General features: G+C 39.0%; 1 long non-coding RNA gene and 1 pseudogene across 1 annotated transcript; both read right to left on the minus strand.

Moving 5' to 3' along the window:
* Window positions 1–434: 434 nt before the first annotated feature.
* Window positions 435–6,257, minus strand: LOC115796762 (NACHT, LRR and PYD domains-containing protein 3-like; annotated as a pseudogene).
* A 749-nt stretch (window positions 6,258–7,006) lies between these two features.
* Window positions 7,007–9,609, minus strand: LOC115796770 (uncharacterized). Its single transcript, XR_004021338.1, has 5 exons — window positions 9,568–9,609; window positions 8,261–8,338; window positions 8,095–8,120; window positions 7,301–7,432; window positions 7,007–7,105 (listed from the first exon to the last, which is right to left on the minus strand). It is a non-coding gene; the product is annotated as an uncharacterized LOC115796770 (long non-coding RNA).
* Window positions 9,610–10,368: the final 759 nt, after the last annotated feature.

Genomic DNA, 10,368 nt, shown 5'->3' on the forward strand with positions numbered 1-10,368 from the left:
CTTCTGGTGAAGAGAATAAACACACGGTGGATTTAGTAAAGATAGTGATAAAGATGAGCCAGAGCTTTTTTTACATGCTTGAGTGCAATTTTTAGGAGAATTCCGACTTCCTATATATCAATTCTAGCCCAAATCTTATTAATATGTATGTAATAAGTACAGTAACTAAACAAATTGCTTAAAAAATGCAATAAACCATGAAGAAATTGACATTTTTTACACTTTTCTAGGTACAGGAATATCACAGATTCAGCCCTAAAAATTGTTAAAAAAAAAAAAAAAAAAAAGCTGCACAAAAGCCTTTCATACCACAAAACTTTTATTTTGAGTATGTTCATAACTTCACTTTAGCAATACACTCATGTTTTCAAACTGTACCAAAAACAATAATAAAGTGCATATTGTGCAAAATTTACAAAAGAACAGCATGTGCAGTAAAATGAACTATTTCTAATGGTGCATGCAAAGTGTTCCAGGAACTCACATACACAAAGCAACTCAAACATTATTTTCCAATAGCACCAGTGATGCTGGGATTGGACTTGGAGAAAATAACTACAATTCCTGGGAAAGTGACATCACTTCCTGTTGTCACAGTTAGTGGCTCAGATTAAAATTGTGTGATAGTTCACGCTGAAGCGTAATGATGCATGTTCCAATGCTGGAAGAGCTTTGAACAGATAATCAGATCTATAAAGCACCTGCCTTTTACTTAATATCTGCAAAGCCATTGGTGGAAGGGAGCAGAGCTCTGGGACATGTTGAATGTGTCATATGTGAGTGCAACACTTCCAGTTTTTTATGCAAAAAACAATTATTGCTCTGTTTTATTTGACTCCAATTCTACATGCATTTAAAAAAATAGATACGCAAATGGAAGCTCTGGTTGGTCAAAAAGCGTTAAAACCAGGAGAAAAACTACATAATAATAATAATAATAATAATAATAATAATAATAATAATAGTAGCAAATGCAGATATGTAACTTTAGATTTTCAATGGCCAGAGTAACAGCTAGTGACATATGAAACTGTGCAATATGCAAAACTATATTTTAGCTTATTTTCCAGTGTGAAAAAGTCAGTCTTCTAAGTCAGGGCAGATGTAGACATAGGAGTCACAGAACCTCACTCTGAAGCCAGGGTAAATGGGTTCAGTGAATGTGGTGTTGTATGTGTAAAGGTGGAACAGGGATTCTGGAAAGACCCTGTAGAAGGACACAGTGCCGGCATTGTAGTCCACATAAACTGCTACCTTAGGAGGGGCAGATGAGGAGGGGACGGGGATCGCTCTCGCTGTGTAATTGTGCATTACAAAATAATCTCCGTCATCACAGTACAGACACCAGGACTCACTGGTCCTTCCAAACCTGTTTTCATCGCTGCTTCCTTTCCGTTTTATTCCTTTGTAAGTCACTGCAATAAGAACCTCTCCTCTGCACTCAACTTCCCAGTAACAGCCAGAGGTGGCAAAAGTACTGACATTCTGTACTTAAGTAGAAGTACAAGTACTTATGTTAAAAAATACTTTAGTAAAAGTCGAAGTACTGGTTCAACTTCTCTACTTAAGTAAAAGTAAAAAAGTACAGGCTCTGAAATGTACTCAAAGTAAGAAAGTAAAAGTAGTTCTTTGGAGGATGTTTCTACCTGCTATTTTTGTGTAAAATAAACCGAACCTCATTATATATTATTGTAATAATATAAAATAGTACATGAGAATACAAATGTTATTCAATCTAAATTTTAATTCTAATGAATGCACTCAGCTTGAATCTGTTATAGGACACAAACTGTGAAAGGGAATTTAAACACAGCTCTGTTCTCTGTGTCCTCCATAGTAGAGGGTGACTGTGCCTCCACCTAAACACCAACATGAGGATACTCAGGGGTTACAGTGGGATTCAGAAGGTGGAGGAACCCTAAGATCAGCTGTAGTGGCTCTGCATGGGGAGAAGAATCACAGCTTTCTATTGTGAGCTGCAGTAAATGATGTTGGTGTGCAGGCTGTGATCAGCTGACCTGCTGCTGCTGCTCTGAGGTTTACTGCTCTGTGTGGATGAAGTGAACTCACAAAGATGTAACCCAGTATTTCACAGCTATCTGAGCTGATCTCCATCCCCTACACTGACAGCATACAGGCTGTAGAAATGTTGGATTCAGTGAATGAATCTCAGCATCAGCAGCTTTGATTCAAACTCATCTCTGCTGCACTGATGTAACCTGTAACCCTGACCATGAACACAGCCTCTGTGCTCCAGTCCAACACAGAGCTTTACTGTAAATACAGTACAACAAGCTAACCTAAACTGCAGTATTTTCATAGAATCTTTGAATTACACAAAGTCAGCATACTTCAGTTTGTTTTTCCAGTCCTTACCTTTAATTCTAACCTCTCTTCTTCCTCTCCTGTCCTCTTTCTTCATCTCTGAGTGAACTTCTCTCTCTTTGCTCTCCCTGAAATACAGCAGCTCTTCTTTTAGCTAGCAGACACACTGTGTGACAAACTGCACACACTTTGTGTGTTTGCTGATATTTGTTGAGCATTTAGAAACGTTGCATTTACCTGCCACACGTTACTCCCTTTATGCTCGCTCCTCTTCAGTAGCGCTAGCTAAGCTGTTTATGTGCCGCAGCGCAACTTACGGACTCGGTCCGGCCCGCTGTAACCCCTGATTATAGCGCTATAAATGATACATTACTTATATGGGTTTGCGTATTTAATCCCTTTGTACGAGATAAGCCCAGATGATGGAGGATACGCAGTACGATTGTCTCTTATGTGTTATTATTCCTCCGTTTAGGCTCAGATCGTTTTATGTTTGACGGCGCACTGACCGGAAATGCAAACTTCTCTCTGACGTGTTAAAAAGTAACGAGTCTGTTTGAAAATGTAAGAAGTAGAAAGTACAGATACTTGTGTAAAAATGTAGGGAGTAAAAGTAAAAAGTACTCAGAAAAATAAATACTTAAGTAAAGTACAGATACCTGAAAAATCTACTTAAGTACACTAACGAAGTATTTGTACTTCGTTACTTCCCACCTCTGGTAACAGCGACCAGTTAGACTGTTAGTACACATCAGCTGAGGACTGTCAAATCTGTCGGGGTCATCAGTGTATAACTGGTCCTCTTTCATGTGCACCACCTTCCTGTTGTTGTCAGACAGTTTGAGCTTTCTGTGTACTGTGTTTAGATCTGGTGTCAGCTCACAGAAATCTAATGAAGAAAAGAAGACAAAAGATATACCATGAATATTTACAACTGTTATATATTTTCTTCCTTTTTTTATATGTAAATAATTGTGATTTCATACAGCTCTATTGTTTTATACTGTAGTGTAGTCGTGTGCAACTGATTTTCTTTCTGATTATAGGCACTAAATTTGAAACTCACATTTCTTTAGACCTGATCTCAACCACTGGTCTCCACAAGGATCCATACTGAAATTAGAAAAAAAAAAAGATGAGATCATCTTTCTCTCCTCTACAGAAGCAGGCTTTGTTTATTCAATACTCATTTTTTGTTAGCTGCACATAGTAATTAAAGAGTGAGTCAAACTGAAGACAGGTTTCCTGCTTCTTCACCCATACCTGAGGGTTTCCAGCTTCCTGTGGGGATCTGTCTGTAGTGCAGACAGCAGCTTCATTCCTGAGTCTCCTGGATGATTGTAGCTTAGGTCCAGCTCTGTCAGATGTGAGGAGTTTGAGCGCAGAGCTGAAGCCAATGAAGCACAGCCCCTCTCTGTGATCTGACAGTCTGACAGCCTGCAAACACAATACAGCATAAGCCACAACATTAGAGAGGATAACACTTTTTGTTTGTTTGTTTCATTGCTTTGTTTTTGATCATCTGACCTGAGGATTTGAAGTGCACATTGTGGACTTCCAAGTCCAGCACACAGCAGCTCCACTCCTGAGTCCTGCAAGTTGTTGTTGCTCATGTCCAGCTCTCTCAGTGTAGAGGACTCGGAGCTAAGAACTGAGGACAGAGCTTCACAGCTTTTTTCTGTGAGTTTACAGCCACTCAATCTGGAAATGTATTAATGGGAGAGTAGAAAAATATATATTTTTAATGTTTTCTCTGACCAAACTCTTGAAACTTGCACAGATTCAAAGCTAACATGGGCAGTGCTGGTTACACACTTACAGAGCTTTCTTGGAGACTTTGATCACTGGCAGCAGCCTCAGGAGAGCTTCTTCTGAACCTGAATATTTTTTCAGGTCAAACTCATCCAGATCATTTTCTGATGACAGTAGGATAAAAACCAGAGCTGACCACTGAGCAGGAGAGAGATTAACTACAGAGAGGCTTCCTGAGCTAAGGTGGCGTTGGATCTCCTTCACTATGGATTCATCTCTCAGTTCATTCAGACAGTGGAACAGATTGATGCTTTTCTCTGAAGACAGATTTTCACTGATCTTCTCCTTAATGTACTGGACTGTTTCCTGATTTGTCTCTGAGCTGCTTCCTGTCTGTGTCAGCAGACCTCGTAGGAGAGTCTGATTGGTCTGCAGTGAAAGACCCAGGAGGAACCGGAGGAACAAGTCCAGGTGTCCATTTGGACTCTCTAAGGCCTTCTCCACAGCACTCTGGTAGAAGTGTCTCACTGAAGGCTCTTCAGTGAGACACTGATGCTGTTTGTTCTTCTTCCAGCAGGTTGACACCAGAGTTGGTGAATGTCAGATGGACATGAAGAGCAGCCAGAAACTCCTGAACACTCAGATGGATGAAGCAGAACACCTTCTCCTGGTAGAGCCCTCTCTCTTCTTTAAAGATCTGTGTGAACACTCCTGAGTACACTGAGGCCTCTCTGATATTGATGCCACACTCTGTCAGCTCTGATTCATAGAAGATCAGGTTGCCCTTCTGCAGCTGCTCAAAAGCCAGTTTCCCCAGAGCCTCAATCATCTTCTTGTTCTCTGGGGTCCAGTGTGGATCTATCTCAGCTGCTCCATCACATTTGATGTTCTTCATTTTGATCTGAACCACCAGGAAGTGGATGTACATCTCAGTCAGGGTCTGAGGCAGTTCATCTACCTTCCTGGTTTTCAGCACATCCTCAAGAACTGTAGCAGTGATCCAGCAGAAGACTGGGATGTGGCACATGATTTGGACACTTTGTGATCTCCTGATGTGAGAAATTATCTTGTTGGCCTGCTTCTCATCTCTGAATCTCTTCCTGAAGTACTCTTTTTTCTTTGGGTCAGTGAACCCTCTGACCTCTGTAACAATGTCTACACACTCAGCAGGGATCTGATTGGCTGCTGCAGGTCGTGTGGTTATCCAGATGTGAGCAGAAGGAAGCAACTTTCCACTGATGAGGTTTATCAGCAGCACATCCACTGAGGTGAACTCTCTAACATCAGTCAGGATCTCAGTGTTGTGGAAGTCCAGAGGAAGTCGACACTCATCCAGACCATCAAAGATGAACACAACCTTGAGGCTGTCAAAGCTGTAGAGTCCTCCATCTTTAGTTTCAGTAAAGAAATGATGAACAAGTCCCACCAAACTGAACTTTTTATCCTTCAGCAGATTCAGCTCTCTGAAAGTGAATGGGAACATGAACTGGATGTCCTGGTTGGTTTTATCTTCAGCCCAGTCCAGAGTGAATTTCTGTGTTAGGATTGTTTTCCCGATGCCAGCGACTCCCTTTGTCAGCACTGTTCTGATTGGTTTATCTCTTCCAGGTGAGGCTTTAAAGATGTCTTCACATATGATTGTTTTTTCTGTTTTTCTGGAAAATGCCTCAGTCTGTCTGATCTCATGCTCCTTATTCACCTCTCCGGTCCCTCCTTCGGTGACGTAGAGTTCGGTGTAGATCTCATTCAGAAGGGTTGACTTTCCTGGTTGAGCGATCCCCTCAAAAACACACTGGTACTTATTTTTCAATTCAGATTTAAATTTAAACCCACAATCTGTACTGGGTTGCCCTAAAGAAAAAACACAATAAACAATGTGTTATATTTTCAGTTAAAATCTATGACCATTTCATTGTCCTAAATGAATGCACTTTTGAAACGAAATCATCATACTGCTCTGCAGATGGTCAGCCAGCTCCTTCTTCTTCATTTCCTGCAGAAAGTTCACTACAATCTTCAGAATGGCCTCTCTGCTGCTCCTCCTCTGCTCCAGATTTTCACTCTCCAACACCGGCTCATCCTTCCACGGACTCTCTGAGTAACCTGGATTCAGTGCATTCTGCATGTTTTTTAGCTCATTCTTCATAAAAGTGTCAATTTTCTGTGCCAAGATCTGGATTAGAATAAAAGTCAAAGTGTAAAATCTTTTAGTCTGTGACAGGCTTACAATCATGTGGTCTAAAATGTGAGTCACAGTGCAGAGATGGCTGTGAGCAGAGGAAATGTTAAAAAAAAACAACTATTCTTGTACAGACCATGAATGTGGAGTTCAGGTCAGTTAGATGCTGCCCACCAAACTGGGAACTGGAAGATGAGCATTTCAGATCATCTCTGTGGAGCCATCATCAAGAGTCAGCAGCTGGAACCATTCCATGGTTCTTACCCCAAAATAGTTAAAGATCTTTCAATGTGCTGCTAAGTAAATAAACCACTACTGTGTTCCTAAACTGTGTTCCATTTTAAGCTCCATATTTTCATTACTGTACTTTAATAGTTTTGCATTATTCTCATTTTTAGCTCTTATTCTTGCTTTAACACTGAAATTACGTGTTTTCCATGTGTCATTAATAAGGGACACTACATACAAGTTTTAGTTGTTTGAAGTCAATGCATTGTCCCTGTAGCAATCCATCAGGACAAACCAGTATTTGCCAAACCAAAGTGAAACTGTTCTCACTCGTTTCATCTCAAACAGCCTTCCTTCACAAAGCTTCTCTACTGTTTGCATCCATGCTTTACATCACTGCCATCTTGTGGCCACAACTTGCTGTTGTCACTGAATGCACGCTTTTCTGGATCACACTGGAAACTTTAGTGTGTCTCTATTGCACACATTAACAACGGCCCCAGCTGTTACCTTTTAATAGCAGAGGGTGGTCTTTCTTTAAACTCATAGGGTTCATCCTTTGATCGATCACTCCTTAGAGCTACAGATTCAGGTTTAGAGGAGTCTGATCTCTGATGCATCCTGGTAAACAGAGAGGAAGGTATAAATACAACATCTGCACTACAAATATAAAAGATATTTCAAAGAAAAAATACAAAAGGCCTTTAAATGTTAAATCTCTTCACATTTCATCATTACTGTTGTCCTTTGTTTTGTTTCTGGTTGTTGCATCTGGGCTTAAAATCATCTGTTTTCTGACACTTAAATATATCTTACTTGTCATCAGCTGTGTGTTTCCCTCCATTAAAACTTTCAGCAACATCCATTGAACGACTCCTCCTCCTCCTCCTCACAGACATACAGCTGGTTCCAGGTTCAGGGTCAGGTTCAGAATCAGTGGAGTCTGGTCTGGAATCAGGGATGGAAATGAACTTTTTAGTCTTCAGCAACTACAAGCTCTTTACAAGAAAACGGTGTACAGTGGACCCAAAACATGTTTCACTGTGAATGACTTGTGCCATCTTTAATCTGTCTGGCTTCCAGTCATTATTGGAGTTTTAATCTTCTGCTTTCAGACACAGTCTCAGAGCTTCGGCCGCTTCTGTCACAAAATATCTCCATCTATCACATGTCAGCAGTGTTTATTTATATGGCTCTTTATTTATGTATTTATTTATTTTTTTTATTTATTTATTTAAAATCACTTCCCAAACCGGACGTTTTAACCTGCATTTAATTTGAACAAACAAACAGGTAATTAAATAAAGGTGTAAATACATGATCCACATATCTAAAACACAGGTTACGACAGCTGGGACAAAAAAAGATCATTTCAGTTCATTTTTTCTTTGATAACCTCTAAAAAACATTTAGATTTTAATGAGATGGTCTGTTTTTATCATGCTGGCTTGTCTTGTAGTATTTTTAGTAGTCTTGTAGTATTATCTCATTAATGCCATCCTTATATTAGCAAAATATCAGTCAGCAAAAACATTTAACTGAATAGTCTATTCTAAGATGAATGATGAAAGTAATATTGTGTAAGGAATGTGACGTGTTGAGTGGGATACCTTTTCATGTTGGTGAAATCCCGCAGCTGCCCGATCAAAGAGAGAAAAGTTAGAGTAAAACATGAATTAAAATTTTGTTTTATGTCTTTACTTTTGATTTAATATGTAGGCAGTGAGTTATCAGTGAGTTTGTTTGTGATGAAGTGAAAATCAAAGTTGTTCTTACTCAAATTCTTCCACTGAATGCTGACAGTGTGCTCTGTGTCTCTGCTGTCGGCAGATTTGCCTGTGAGAAACCAAGACACTGTAAGACAGAGACAAACCAAAATTAATTCTTTTTTGAAAAAATAAACAAAGAAAACAAAACATCAGATTATTAACAGCGCTTTTTAGGACCTCAGGAAACCTCCTTATCTTATTTACTTATATTTATTTTCTCTAAGAGATTTTTGGGGTTGTAAATATTGAAACATTGATATTGAGAAACTAAAACCAGGGCTTCCAGTGCAATATGACAAATTTAATTTAACCAATAAAAATGTTACATAACTGATCTCATGGTAATGTGGTGATTTTTATTTATTTATTTATTTTTTTGCTCTTCATCAGCTCTTCATCATCCTCACTTTAAACTGCAGCCATTACCAGAAATGTAGAACATCCTGCAGTGTCCAGCAAATAAACTGAAACAGAGCTCCATCTGGTGGTGACAATATTGCACTGCAGCCATGCGCATTCACAAAGTCTCTTTTGGCATGAGAAAATTACATTTTGTAAGGAGCCTATTTAAATGAATTGTTCAGTAATTCAGGTGGTTAAGGTAGCTTTTTGTTTGTTTGTTTGTTTGTTTGTTTGTTTGTTTTATAGCTGCTGCATTGAGAGCTAATTTTGTTCTAAAAGGAGAGATATCCTCAACATGACTGCAGAGGAAAATGATGAGTCTATTGTTTGTGACAAAGAGTTACAGAAAACAGTATCGATATGCTGCTGAAACTATAACAGACTCTCCAACATGCATGCTGAACGCTGACCAGAGAAAAGAGAGACAGAGATTTGGTTTTTGCCTGCGACTGAGTATCAAAGCTTAAATATGCTTATTGGGATATCTCCTCTTCCTATGACGTGTAAAACAATGCTGGAAATATGAAGCCAGTAACTTGGAAGATTTGGATGCTATGAAGATAAAGTTTTGCATGTTCATAAAGGATGAATGTGATGGAACGAACCAAAAGACTTTTAAAACTGCTTTCAAAATTATTTATTTATTCTCTGTACACATCATAGGTGCAAATAGGACTCAAATAATGTACTTAATTTTATTTTCATGCAAATATTAACATTCAGCCTTGACATCGACTAATTCCACTTTTCTTTCTTGTCTTCGACTGTCCAAAGATTACATTTTCATGCTTGTTGCTTGTAAGTTTCCCAAAATAACTTTAAACTTTTACCTTTTTCCCAGTAAAATAAATCAGTGCGTTCTTAAGAATAATAGAAAACAATTTCTCTTCAGTAAAATAAAGTAAAGCTTACCGAGTGTTCACCGATAGTGTCCCTCGGTCTCCAGACTCCAGCTCACTTTGTGCATTCACTTTCTGTTCAGGTGCTGACACACATCCATCAATGCAGTCTGACTGGTTCAGGTGCATTTGTTGAGTTATTTTTGGGTTATGATTGGAAGGAGCAGCAGCCTGAGCCTGAACACAAACACAACATAACATGAAGTAATAACACGGTGCAGTACACCTCTCTGCTGGACATTTTATGTCTACCTTTTGCCTTTCATGTTTTCTTGCATCTTTGTTATTATTTGTTCATTTGTTTGTTTATCTGTGTTGTGTTGTGTTTGTGTGTTTATGTGCCTATAATGTGAAGCTGCTACTGGAACTTTCATTTACCAAAGACATGCATTTGGTGGCTTTAGGTTAATCAGTGATTCTAAATTGTCCGTGAGTGTGAATGTTTTCTGTCTCTCTGTGTTAGCCCTGCGACAGGCCTGTACACGGTGTACCCTGCCCTCATCCTAAGAGATAAGCTCCGATGATTTAATATGAATATGAATACAAAAATGAATACAAAAATGCTTCCACTGATGAATCTGTGCTGTTGTTTCTTTCCTTCAGGGTTTCTCAGTCTTTGGTGGCAGAAAAGTGTCTCACACAGTGGCTTCGTTAAATGTTTTTTGTTGTTCGGATAGAAATTGTTTTAGGCTGTACTCTAGGGCTCAAGTCTCTAAACCAAAAGAATCAAGTTTTAATTTAATCATTGCTGATGTGCATCATGGAAGCACAAAGAATTAAGACAATATTTATAAATAAGTGAACTTTTCAGAAA

Source organism: Archocentrus centrarchus, chromosome 18 (genome assembly GCF_007364275.1).
Source record: "Archocentrus centrarchus isolate MPI-CPG fArcCen1 chromosome 18, fArcCen1, whole genome shotgun sequence".
NCBI lineage: Eukaryota > Metazoa > Chordata > Actinopteri > Cichliformes > Cichlidae > Archocentrus > Archocentrus centrarchus.